Source organism: Danio aesculapii, chromosome 6 (genome assembly GCF_903798145.1).
Source record: "Danio aesculapii chromosome 6, fDanAes4.1, whole genome shotgun sequence".
In the NCBI taxonomy this organism is placed as follows: domain Eukaryota; kingdom Metazoa; phylum Chordata; class Actinopteri; order Cypriniformes; family Danionidae; genus Danio; species Danio aesculapii.
Genome location: NC_079440.1, coordinates 56,762,530 through 56,777,218, shown reverse-complemented (window position 1 = coordinate 56,777,218; position 14,689 = coordinate 56,762,530). Strand labels below are relative to the sequence as shown.

General features: G+C 34.6%; 1 protein-coding gene across 1 annotated transcript in view; it reads left to right on the top strand.

The window, feature by feature from the left end:
* Positions 1-12,841: 12,841 nt before the first annotated feature.
* LOC130231149 (SAM pointed domain-containing Ets transcription factor) overlaps positions 12,842-14,689 on the top strand; it is a 38,553-nt gene continuing 36,705 nt past the window's right edge. Inside the window, exon 1 of the mRNA XM_056460582.1 lies at positions 12,842-13,068. The gene's annotated coding sequence lies outside the window, so the exon portion shown is untranslated. The remainder of the gene's footprint in view (positions 13,069-14,689) is intronic.

The following is a 14,689-nucleotide window of genomic DNA, read 5'->3' as shown; positions in this document are numbered from 1 at the left end:
TGAAAGCATGGATCCATCCTGCCTTGTATCAACAGTTCAGGCTGGTAGTGGTGGTGGAATGGTGTGGGGGGTATTTTCTTGGCACACTTTGGGCCCATTAGTACCAATTGAGCATCATGTCAACGCCACAGCCAACCTGAGTATTGTTGCTGACCATGTCCATCCCGTTATGACCCCAGTGTACCCATCTTCTGATGGCGACTACCAGCAGGATAACGCACCATGTCATAAAGCGCGAATCATCTCAGACTGGTTTCTTTAACATGACAATGAGTTCACTGTACTCAAATGGCCTCCACAGTCACCAGATCTCAATCCAACGGAGCAAGTTTGGGATGTGGTGGAACGAGAGATTCGAATCATGGATGTGCAGCCGACAAATCTGCAGCAAAATCTGAGGAATATTTCCAGTACCTTGTTGAATCTATGGCACAGGATTAAGTGAGTTCTGAAGGCAAAAGGAGGTCTAACCTAGTACTAGTAAGATGTACCTAATAAAGTGGCCGGTGAGTGTATATATTAACGCATTAAGAAAAATTGTGTATTTAGTTTTTTTAGCTTCAAGACATGCATGTTCTTTGTGATAGATAGCTTCTTTGACTTTTGTAATGGATTTTTTTGCACAGCCTGAAGATTAAATATGAAAGCAAACACTTTACCTGATACCTGAGCTCAAATGCAGGATCTTTGTCGTCACAAGTCTCGATGTCTTTTAATCAACTTGCGATCTGGTTCACACCGGTATCCTATAAGAGAAACCACAAATGTTATTAAATCATCATTGACTATAAAGTAGTTCCTCGTACGTTTCACAACCACCTTCATTCGTAGCTGTATGCAAATTTACTTTACAATCCAACAAACTTATTTCATGTTATTAACATTTAGATATTTGAACTCATTTAAAGTTTATGCATCAATAAGTTCACAGAAAAATCTAAATTTACTATTTTATCACCCTCAAGTGGTTATAAACCTTTATGAGCTTCTCTTGAACACAAAGAAATATTTTTGAAGAAAGCCTGTAACCATTGACTTCCATTGTATTTCTTTTTCCTACTATGAAAGTCAATGGTTGCAGGTTTCAGCTTTCTTCAAAATATCTTCTTTTGTACTCAACAAAAAAATAAGAAACTGAAGGGAGAGTAAATGATGACAGAATTTTCATTTTTGGGTGAACTGTCCCTTTAATCCAAAGCGAATGCAACATCGTTTTATGACCCGAAGCTTGTCTGTTTCTCATCATAAACCGAATTCCAGCGCAGTCCTGATACTCCACGGCCCTTCAGGAAGAATATAACCTTGTTTAAACTAATTACCATAGCTGAGATGTGTTGATCTGCGCTGAGGAGACCATATCTAGGCAAATATTTGCTCTTGTGCAACTTGCCTTGGCACTGTCGTAGTATTACCCACCTGACAAACATTTAAGATCGTGGAAGCACCTTAAACAAATGCAAAGTATTTCCTCTTGGTTTGACAGCTGTTCTTCCCAAGCACTTGTGTGGGCTGTGGGAGATTGAAGCGGCAGGCAAATTCTGTGGTAGCATGCTGATGTTAATGGGGTCTTGTATTAAAACACTGATTTCAGTCAAATGAGCCTTGAGCGTTGCTTGTTTTCTTATTTAAACTATCATCACCAGTGGTTTCCGGTCCATATTTGGCCCATTTTCCCTCTTTAAATCCCTAAAACCTTTTAATCGCGATGTTAAATCCTCACGTACCAAGATGATTAACTGCAAACAAGGAAGTTTCAGACTTTAGACTGTCATTAGAGTATTTTGGGAGAACAACTTCCTTCAATACTGCAGGGTATGTCATCGAGGAGTGTGCATTTTCATAATGATTCTCTATAGTCAGGTGTAAACACACACGCACACATTTAGACTTGGTATTGACACAGTTGGGTGTAATAGTTTGTATGGAAAGTAAACCTGTCCTGCAGTCTCGAAGGGTAAATATCTTATTCCTAAGAGTTGATGTTTTCAGGTTTATCGCACAGTAATGCAGAAAACGCTGATAAATCATAAAGAATGGTGAGTATAGAGGTGATAAGGTATTAAACAGCATAAGTGGTTTGATTATATTGATGAACGTGACCGTTTCTAACTAACTGCTAAGCCTATTACAAAGGGGTTGAGCTGAAATTGTGTTTAATTTCCTTAATTCAGGGTTTCTGCAGGTTTCACCTAGTTAAATTTAAGACTTTTAAAGACATTTTTATAACCATTATGAATGAACTTTTAGACTCATAAAGGGCTTAATGGTGAGCATTTTTTTAAACAGCCCAGATGGAGATTTTTATTTGACCTATCAATTTTTTTCCCAATTTCTTTTTAATGGAGAGATTTTAAATAATATTAGACTAGATATTCTTCAAGGCACTTCTATCCAGCTTAAAGTGACATTTAAAGGCTTAACTGGGTTAATTAGGTTAACTAGGCAAGTTAGGGTAATTAGGCAAGTTATTGTAAATAAAAAAATTAAAAACTTATTTTATTCTAGCCGAAATAAAACAAATCAGACTTTCTCCGGAAGAAAAAATATTATCAGGCATAATGTGAAAATTTCTTTACTCTGATAAACATCATTTAGGAAATATTTTTTAAAAAAAATTCAAAGGGGGGCTAAAAATTCTGACTTTAACTGTATATATATATATATATATATATATATATATATATATATATATATATATATATATATAGTAATACAATAATAAATTAAGAATAAAAAATGTAAATATTTTAGATATTTCTTAGTATATTTTAAATATTGCGTAATAACAAGCAAGCTCTACTTATTTCCATACACTTTTTTCCAACATAAACTTTCTTTAAAATAATAAAGAAATGTTTTGAAACTATAATAAACTTAACGGTGGTTGTATGAGTTTTGCCCAGATTGGGTAGCAATACATGAACAAAGGAAAATTAAGACCTGTTTAAAAAAGTAAATATATATTATAATAGTAAATTTTTAAAGCCTAAAATTTAGATTTTGGGATTTAAGACATTTTAAGACCCTGCCGAAACCCTGTTAATTATCTGATGAAAGCTATTTTACTGGCAGCCAAATTTCCCAGTATTCACTGACTTCGATTGAATGTGACTGAATGGCCGATCAAACCTTTTTAATCATAGCAAGAAAAGTTGGTCATTCCAAATTAGGGCTGCACCATATTGGAAATGTTGACATTGTGTTTTTCATATTTCATCATATGACTTAAGTAGCTCGGAAAGTCATTACTTTAGATTGATTAGGATGATTTGTATGGGACTGAAATATGAATATATTTTATCGTAATTTATATATATATATACATATAATAAACAAACTACAGTCATAAATAAACACAATGGAGCAAATGTTAACGTCAAATAAACAGTGCTTTATGGTTTTCTGGGGAGTGTCTAACAGATTTGGGGTACAGAAATTGAATTATCAAATGTAAAAGAGCATTGTGTAGTTTCATTTTTTATTTTCATTGTAATTATTTTTTAGGGTTTTCACCTTTATAGTGTAGCACAGTCGAGAGTATTGACTGGAAATCATGGGGAGCAGAGAGAGGGGAAGGATCGGCATAGGACCTCGAAGCACTAAAGCACTGGAGTGCCATGTGTTGATGCATTGGCGCTGACTGCATGGTCTTATTTTTTCTTCCATTTTTATGCTCTTTATGTTCTGTTAAAATGCTTTAAACTCTTAAAGTGCTCACATAGGCCTTAAAAACAAAAGCAAAAAAGAACTTTGACTCTATAATGGTTCAAATCTTCAGTGTCCCCACAAATCCCATGTGTTTTGACCAGTGGATTCTGGTCATCTATATTCATAACTCAATATTGCATATCTTGCGACACACATTGCGATATTGATGCTCAAACAATATATTTTGCAGCCCTATTCCAAATCTGCAATTTCTAGAATATTGAATTTTTACAATAACACCAAAAGGACTTGCAAAATCTGGTAGGCTGAAGTCCCGGGGCTGTTTTTTTTCAGTCGGGCCACCAAAATATATCTACACTGTGCCCAGCGGGCTTTCTATACAGCCATTATGTTCATCATCAAACTAGGAAAAAACTGAAGCCCAGTTGTGTGTAAAGGTTAGTGAAGGAGGAGAAGTGTTATGATTTGAGGATGTTTTCCGGGCCACTTATAAACAGTGTCGAATTAATAAAATGTTCATCAGGAACATGCGGTTCCTTGTCTCAGTTCTTTCATCACAAGACAGTAATCCTCATGCAGGACAATAAATCCCAAACAAAGCAAAATGGGTAAAACAGTTTTAAAAGCTGAAATAATTTAATGGCAGCCCACAGCCCTGACCTGAACCTGACTGAAAAGTAACCCATTACACCAGTGAGGTTTCTGATAGACTGTAGAAGAGACTATCAAGATCACAGCAGATTAGTGTGTGTGGTACTAGTGAGGGGCTGAAGTCATTTAAAGCAATGGCCTCTACTTATCTTTTTGACTTCTGTAACCTTCAGAAATTGTAGTAGCCATCTTTATTCATGCCACATCATTGCTTTTCTTTCATTTCGATTACTGTGTTTTCCCCCTAATAAAGATATTTTGTTAGAGTCCCTTCAACAGGTAAAGCCCTGTACTACTATAACTAAGATTGCTGCATGATCAAACGATGAAGATTTCATTATTACATTGTTACTGTATCTATACTAGTTTGAGCTAGTAATGGGTTGTTTAGCACTAAACAATACAAGTTATGACAAGTTTACAAGTTACAATAGTTACAAAGTTTTTGGTAATTTAACTTTTTATTATCAATGAATTTTTTATACTTTACTAAAACCTATTCGTCACACTGCATGGTGTATGCTAGACTACCAGACCCTACACTACTATGGTGACGCCTAATCTGAGGTCATTTTAGTTTTGTGCATGACTCATTTAAGCATCTGTAGCAACAAGTTTTTAGTTTCGTTTAACCCTCTACCCAGAAGTAACACTATAACTACATTATCCACATGTCGTAGGCTGTTTTATTGGGATGGCTAATGTGTTGACTTTTCACTCCACTATGATGATCACTTTCCTATTAGAAGGAATAAGCAAATTTAAATGCCTAAGGGAGATTGTGTAACAAATGGGTTTCATATTTATATCTTTTTTTTTTTAACTATCTCAGGGTTTCAACACAAAGCTTTTTTTGACTGGCTCGATCATATTTTAAATAATGTGTCATAAATAATGTTTACAAATTATTCATTCATTTTCTTTTCGGCTTAGTCCCTTTATTAATCAGGGGTCACCACAGCGGAATGAACCTGCCAACTTATCCAGCATATGTTTTACGCAGCGGATGCCCTTCCAGCTGCAACCTAACACTGGGAAACACCCATACACTACAGCCAATTTAGTTTATTCAGTTCACCTATACCACATGTCTTTAGACTGTGGGGGAAACCAGGGCGCTCGGAGGAAACCCACACCAACACTGGGGAGAACATGCAAACTCCACACAGAAATTCCAACTGACCCAGCTGGGGCTCGAACCAGCGAGCTTCTTGCTGTGAGGCGATTGTGCTACCCACTGCACCACCATGATGTCCATCTGTGAATCTAGAATTTAAATATTTTAAAAATGTTAATAAATGTGTGTTAATAAAGTGTTTTGCAAACAAAAAGAGCAGTATGGAAAACGTGCGGGTATTTTATTGCAAAATAAAAGGTGGCTGACCTGCCAAACTGATGGCAAACCATCACTTCATTCTATTTCTTCATGTTATACCCATGTAAATGTCTGCTTCCAAGACATTAGAAACAGAGCTTTTCTTTTAGCCTCATAATTTGATGTTGGCGCCATGCTGCCGTCTCTTCTCTGTACTGGTAGTTACCAGGTTACGGAGAAAATGACATGCTCCCAACATCCAATCAGATTTTCATGAAACTGACAAATAGTCTCAGACAAATTAAACTTTAGTGACCTGGCAGCACTGGTCCATGATGGTTTAACTATCATAAAACAGTACATGAAAAAACCTTTGGTCTCTTTATTTTAGGTTACTGCATAGGTTAATTAAATTGCTGAGTTCTAATAATGAATTACATGTAGTTACTATATGGTTAGAATAGGAGTTGTGTTTGAGGTTAGTTGCATGTTACTATGCATAACTAACTGTAATTACTACAGCAAGTACACAGAACTTTAAAATAATGTGTTACCAAACATTTTAGGCTAATATCAATGTTGAAATCCTTCACTTTTAAAGAACAACAGAATGATTTGCATGGAAATATTATGTTAAAGATTCCGTCCTTAACCACCAATCCCAATTGATAAACGATTTAAATTTGAACTGAAAGGATATAAAACTAAGAGGAAACTGCTCTAGTTGACATGCAAGTCCTTGATGTTTATCAGTATAATTTATATCTGGAAGTCTGCCAGTAAGAGAATTCTCATGGAATTTTGGGTTTCGTTTGAATGACAAAATCATCCTAGATTTCAGCTATTTTAGTTGTTAAAGAAGAGTTTATCCTAGAATATTTGGAATAAATTTCACAACAGAACTAACTATGCGCTGTAAAAAAAATCCATAAATTTGCAGTTTTCCATATTTTGTAATTCATGTTTTTTTTTTTTTCACGTATTTATGCTTTTGAATTGCTTTATGGGATCTCTCTCTTCTCCAAAAAGTTTTCATCAGGGTTCATACACATTTTTACTATTAAAATTCCATGACTTTTCCATGATTTTTCCAAGACTTTCAAGTAAATGCATGCAATGTCTACATATGCGTGGTAAAAGAAAAACAATGCATGTTAAAATTGTTTACAGCACATAGTAAAACAGGCAACAATCTATTTAGTCTCAATTTATATTTATATCTTTGTAAAATTGATTTAGATAATCTTACACAGCACTAATAATGTGAGAGTATGTGATTGGCCAAGGTCAGAAAAGAAATGAATAACCTATATTCAAGTATACAGCTATCTGTTCTCCATGACTTTTCCAAAACTTTGTGGGTTTTTCTGTTTTTCCAAAGCTTTTCCAGGCCTGGAAAATGCCATGTCAAAATTCCATGACTTTTCCAGGTTTTCCATGACCATATGAACCCTGTTTCATGATTAAATCTGACAATTGTTGACATTTTTACTAGTTTGACGTGATATTTTGTTGAAAATTACAAAAACCTGGGAATAAACTGCCAGTACTTTAGACAATATCTTGTCTCAAACATCTATAAGATGCCAACAAAAGTCACTTTGTCTACAAAAGTTGACAGAGCAGACATGAAACTCCCATAATGCAATTCACAACCGATATTATACAGAAAACAACCATGTGAAGCACAAAATACAGAACCTGTTAATTAACAGAAATTTTATACAGTGTATGTAGACCAGGGGTGCCCAAACTCTGTCCAAGAGGGCCGATGTCCTGCAAAATTTAGTTCCGACCCCAATCAGACACACCTGGCAGGTGTGTTGAGGCAAGTTGGAGCTAAAATCTGCAGGACACTGGCCCTCCAGGACTGATTTTGAACACCCCTAATATAGACCATTTAGAGGGACATTACAATAACTATGGTCCTAATGTATTTCTTGTGATACATTTTTAATTTCTATAGCTTCCGAGAATCCAAAAATGTCCACATATTAATAAATAACGTTATGATAGCTGTGTTAATGTTACGTCATGATTGAATTACTTCTTGTTATAGTTATGAAATAGTTTGACAATAAGCAGAAAATGTTCATGGGCCACTGACATCGCCACATTGAAATGGTCTATAGAAAGAATAAATACAATAGAAAGTGCTCATTCATAGTCGTGATCGTGAGTGAGGTAATACTACAGTAACTTGTTCTCATGTTGAGTTTTAGTCTTCAGATGATGTATCTACTCATCAACACTTACTAATTGACAGCTTTTTTCTGTTTTTACAAAGGTGCATTAATGCATATACAAACTTATGCCCAAAAGGCACTATTCCTAATGCTTTCCACATCCATCATTGAGAAGTCAGATGGATTACGGACTGAACCCAACTCAAACTTTCATGTGCACAAATTCTCCTTCACAATGAGCCACTGACAGCATCGAGTGACTTTTAGGTGTGCACGTTCTGACAAATGGCTCAACTGAACTTCATCGTAAACGGACACCTTTAGCTGTAACCTTTCGGTACTTAAATGGTTATCTAGTGCATGAGAAAGTTGTTTCAATGTAAGACGGTGAAAAGAGCTCATCTTAAACCTGCGGTCTTTCTAACTGCCATGCAAATTAACGCCCTCTGGGAAATGCACTAGACAAACAAAAATACAGAGAAGGAGTGCAAAGTAAACCTTTGTTTGGAGCAAGACATTCCACTAGTTTCCCAATTTGTTTCCTAATAATCTGCAGGATTATCATATTCAAACGTGTGAAACTTGTACGTGTAGAGAGGATTTTGTGAAGCAATGAACATTTTTGGAAGTATGAAAACACTTCGAAAATAAAACGTATTTATAAGGGTTTTTTCTTGTATAATTGGCAGATTTTTACACTTTTACGCTTGATTTAGGTTTCTTTTACTGAAGCTTTTGCTACCATCATATCAGAAGTCTGCTGAATGTCATGTTTAATGATGGTCTGCTATAGTGTTTCTCTCACTCGTCCTTTTAAAGTTCTGTTATCAATAAAGTCTGTATTAAGAGTATGTGTGTGTGAGTGTGTGTGTGTGTGGTTTGTATTGGTGTGTCTGTTTAACTGTGCAAACACTGTGGCAATGCCGTGTGCTTGCAGACGCATCATCAGCACATTGACGCAAGCATAAACTCTCACTCTCTTAAACGCACAGAAATATCAGAAAATGACCTTTGTGTTGACTGTGAGATATTTATCTAAAAGCAATCGTACACATTGAAGGCTTTAAGTATAAAAAGGGAATTATTTCTATTAAAGAACATTTTTATTGCTTGATAAATAAATTAAATAAATAATAGCTAATAAATAATAGATAAATAATTTAATAAATAAAAGTGAGTTTTCATAAGGCTGTAAATATTTATTTTTATTTTAAATTTTGTTTAAAAGTTTAGAATTAATAATATAAATTATTATTTTGTTATTTATATTTTGTTTAAAGTAATTTAATAATGTTACTTAGCTTGTTTTTTGACCATTTCTGTATGCTATATACAAATAATATATAAAAACAAGTTGTCTGAAACCACACATGAAAACTGTACATTAATTAGTATTTATATTAACCCTGACCCACAACAAATATTTAATAATATAATATTTAAAATATATTTAATGATTTTTGTTTAATATTATTTAATGATAATTAATAATTATTTATGTTGTTAGTACATTATGAACATACCACATAAAACATACACAAAATATTTGATAATATATATTACACTACAATAATTTAATAATATATTACAAATCATTGCAGCTGGAAGGGCATCCGCTGCATAAAACAAATGCTGGATGAGTTGGCGGTTCATTCCGCTGTGGCGACCCCAGAATAATAAAGGGACTAAGCCGACAAGAAAATGAATGAATTACAAATCATTTTGTAATAATTAAATTATACACACACACACACACACACACACACACACACACACACACACATACATATATATATATATATATGAGCAATATCATATCACATGAGTACCAGTGTGATTTGGCTGTATATTGGCACTGATAGGAGGCATGTGTGCCTTTGTGTCCCACCAGTGCTAATATACAGCCACATCGAACTGCTACGAGTGTGATATTGCATTTATACAACAGCTCAAGGCATATTCGTGTATATTAAAAAGAAAATCAATCATGGGGAGTCTTAAAAATCATTTTGCCTGATGAACTGCTTTCTTCCGCCATTCATTCACAACTGCAGCTGACCTCAGAACAGCAGAAACTGTTACTAATTCACCAACGTCACTTTAGAGCTAGTGTTTGAATGATTCGCGTAATGTCTAAAGTGATGACAAAACGAGGGATTTTGCTGACATTTTAAGATTATAAGGCTAAACGGCATGAAATGTCCCAGTATTTCTCTGTAGCAATTGGGAGATCACAATAATTAACCCCGAAAAAGCCAAAGCAAAGCAAACACTACCAGATTACTATTGTATAAATACAACACTACAGCATACAAAAGAGAGAGATCGACTTAGAGCAGTGTTTCTCAACCACATTCCTGGAGGACCACCAGTTCTGCACATTTTCCATGTCTCCTTAACCAAACACACCTGATTTAGATCATCAGCTCATTGGCAGAGACTGAAAGACCAGACAAACGAGACATCCAAAACATGCAGTGTTGGTGGTCCTCCAGGAACAGGGTTGAGAAAACCTGATTAGAGTGTCACTTAACAGTTTTATAATGAATTGATCAACTTTAATTTGAACATTTTTGCTGAGTTTTTCTCGCTTAAGGATGTATTATGTGCTCTGTCACCATCTTGTGGCGGAAAGTCAACCATCTTTGCTCTGCTCAAAAACAGGCCTCTCAGAAATTATAAATATTGAAAACATGCACTATCCATTGTTTTCCGCTACATTCATTCTTCCATGGCGGGGCGCCACACCAAAATTCATACCGCCACGGCTACATTACAGCTTCTCATTCAAAACATTCAGCCATTTTTTTCAATAGTGGGTTATAATCGCACCAAAACGTATTAAAAGGTAAGTGAATTATAACAGCGCAAACTTTTCTGTAACCGTAGCAGTGCTGTGCGTTATTTGTTTAACTCTTTAAGGTGACATGCCAACACAATCTCACAGCAATTCGTAACTTTTTGATTTAGTGGCTAATTCGTACGAATTTGTACGATCTAATTTAGTACGATTTGCTCATCCACCAATGAAGGTTGGGTTTAGGGGTGGGGTTAGGTGCCACGCCTCCTTTTTAAAATCGTACAATTTTGTACGACTGAACTCGTCTGAAAACGAAAATACTTACGTTTTCTCGTGAGATCAGGCTGGACATACTGACTGACTGACTGACAGGTGCGTGAGGTCAGCAAACACGACATAGCTTTCAGTTAAGATGAACATAGTTTATATAATTATACTTTATTTATAGATAAAGGTCTATGGCTCTGCATACAATGAGTTTATCTTGCTGGAGTTTATAGCCATATCACTTTACTTCAGGATGCATTAACACCGCTCTGTAGGCTATTAGAGACATTCACAAATGTTCCTAGCAAATCTAATAAATGTTGGAGACAATCGTTACATAAACGCACTAAATCGCACTTCAGCAGCATTTATTTGAGAGCACACAAGAAAATCTGCACTTGAGCAGCGTGTATTTGAGGGGGCGCAAGAAGTTTTGTGCACGGACAGAGGAAATTGGCGCTCGAGCACAGCGATTCGCACATTCGTATTACATGAATGCGATCTCATTTGTCAATGAAATAACGCAGCAGGTAGTTGGTAGATCTGTATAAAAGGCCCAACAGAGTCTGCCGCCACAGCTGGAAAAGTCCAAGAGGAAACACTGCTGTCCTTATAAATAAACTGCAGAGTTGCAATCTAAACAACTCCATTCTCATCTCAAAAAGCCTCAAAAGTACATTTTGTTGTCCAACAGCTGCAATACTTGTCAAACTGTAGTGAATTTATTGATCTGCGGTCACTCTATGTGGGCGGAGTAATACACAAAAGTGAAGAGACTGGAAGACTGAGTGCTGAGAATATCGCACAGATATCAGATTCGAGAACCAGACAGAAACTGTTCTATAATATACAGTTGAAGTCAGAATTATTAGCCCCCCTGTTTATTTTTTCCCTAATTTCTGTTTAACAGAGAAATTTTTTCAACACATTTCTAAACATAATAGTTTTAATAACTCATTTCTTTTATATCTTTGCCATGATGGTTTAAATAGGTTAATTAGGTTAACTAGGCAGGTTAGGGTAATTAGGCAAGTTATTATTGGTTACTATCATTAGGTTACTATCATTATTGTATAATGATAGAAAAAATATAGCTTAAAAGGGCTAATAATTTTGACCTTAAAATTTAAAACTGCTTTTATTCTGGCTGAAATAAAGCAAATAAGACTTTCTCCAGAAGAAAAAATATTATCAGACATACTGTGAAAATTCTCTTGCTCTGTTAAACATCATTTGGGAAATATTTAAAAATGAATAATAATTATTATTATTTATTATTATTCTAATAGTTATGACTTTGACTGTATATATAATTTATACTAGTACAAATTATTGATTTTACTGTATTTTACTATATAACTGTTTTATTATATATATATATATATATATATATATATATATATATATATATATATATATATATATATATATATATATATATATATATATAACTGCATTTGACAATAAACATACATACATACATACATTAAAATGCAGTTTTAATGTACATATTTTTTTTAATACGTATGTTTTAATTCATATGTTCTTAATACATAATTAGTTACATTAATTCATCAATTTTAATACATATTTTCATGTAAATATAGGACAATAAAATAAGAGCTAAGGGCTTATTCAGTAAATTGACTAAAAGCCTCATAAAGTGACTATAGGCCATCTTGCTACATTTGCCTCTTATCATATGCATGAAATCGTAAAACTGTTGTCACTTCAGATTAAAAACGGGATGTCAGACATTTAATCAAGCGGTTCCTTTGGGAACTGTGTCTTTCCTCATTGAGGGAGGAGGGTTAGTGGTCCACAACAACGGCCTGGCATGTCCAATGCCTGCAGGCTGAGAACGGGGCTCTGAGACAATGTTTACACAGCTTAATAAGGCCTGTGTATAAAAGTGCCACAGGAGTCAATGAAGCAGGCATTCCTTCACTAACTTACTTGAAGTCTTGCGCACACCCACATCAGGTGCACACACACACACGCTTGTCACTCGCAGTATTAGTCATTGAGGTTAGTAATGTGGCACTGCACAATACCAGCCTGTCGCATTCCCTGAGTCTGCAGGAGGCCAAAAACAAGAGGCACTTCTGAGAAACCAGCAGAAACGTGAAGGAAAAAACAGGCCTTCCTGCTGCATCTGCATCACTGAATCACCTGGACGGGTAAGCCTGCCTCACATCAGCACACTTTCAATGGTGATGTTAGCACATACAGGGACTTTTATCTGTAAGAGTTTGCAGTGGACGTGAACAGTCGAGAGTTGCTCTGAATTTATGGCCGTAAAAGCCTTAGGTGAGATACTGATAATGTGAGCCACTGTTAATGTTGTGTTTTGAGTTTTTGGGGCTTTTAATAGTGTTTATTCAGCGTAATGTAAAGAAATTATCTTATTTTAAGTTGCTTTTGTCACACTTTAGGTTACAATACATATTTATAAAATGCAGTTTTCTCAAAATGATTTTTTTTCTCCACCATAAAGTCAGATTTAGTGTCGCACCTAAATTTAAATTACAATCTGTATTTTGTTATAGGCTATTTTCTCAATAAGATTCAGTGTAATGTAAAGAAAACATTCAAATCACGTTTTAAGTGCTGCTTTTGTCGCACTCAAACTTAAGTTACGATACAAGTTTATAAAATGCAGTTTTCTTATACTATATGGAGTCAGATTTAGTGTCGCACTTAAATTTACATTACAATATGTATTTTTTTAAATGCTATTTTTTCAAAATGAGACCAAACTTTTAGTTTTATCATATCTATATTCAGAAGATTTTCACAGTGAATATGTTTATGCATAATTTGGCTGATTATACCAGTTTAGAAATAAATGAGCAATTCCATGCAAATGTCAACCTTGCCATAAAAAGAAAATACATTTTTATCAAAATACCGAAACCCTTTCTAAGTTTTGTTGTAGCCTTGTATTTTACAGGTCTGTAAAAATACTCAAAAATGCCTCTGCTAATGTTCTCAAACTATTTTATTTGATGTACCAAAGTCACACAAGTGTCAGTTATACATCCATAACGGAGACATCCCATTCATAACAAAGCTTTTTTCCTCATAAATACAAAAATGTCAAATAAAATAAAAGCATTCATTTGTTCTATAGTGTCAACTCTTATCCTCTTGATTAGAATCATTTCTTTTGGGTTGTGCAGTTTAATTTACAGTATTATTAAGTATGTTGTAGACTAGACTTGCAGACTTTTTTTGTCATATCCATAATGCATGCTTATTTTCCTTATTAGAATATGAAAAATGTTTACAAATGTATATTTTTCTGATCCTATAACTTTATGGTTAGTTGTTTTGGGAAATATAAACTGATGTTTCAACATAATGTTAACGTATACTTTCTCTGTGAATTGTCACATCCGTAACGCTGGAATTGCTCATATACATTTTATTACACACACACACACACACACAAAACAAACCTGATTGTTTGCAGTATTTTTTCTGAATTATGGAGTAATGAGCAAACATTTTTATAGCAACATTAATAGAACATTCAGAAAACTCTGCATGCAAAAAAAAATGTAATTAAATTACACGTTATCCAATATGGAAAATGTTTCTGATACATTTCTGTTTGATGTTGTTGACCTGTTACAGTTTCTCTGGTCTTACAATTAAAAGGTCTCTGTCATTCCATACAAAATCCTCGTGTTTAAGATCTGATTTCTTTTAAAAACAGTAATCTTCACTGCCTGGCTGAGATACGATATAAAGTGGGTTTCAGACCAAACAAGAAGCACTGCATTAATTTTTTTTTTT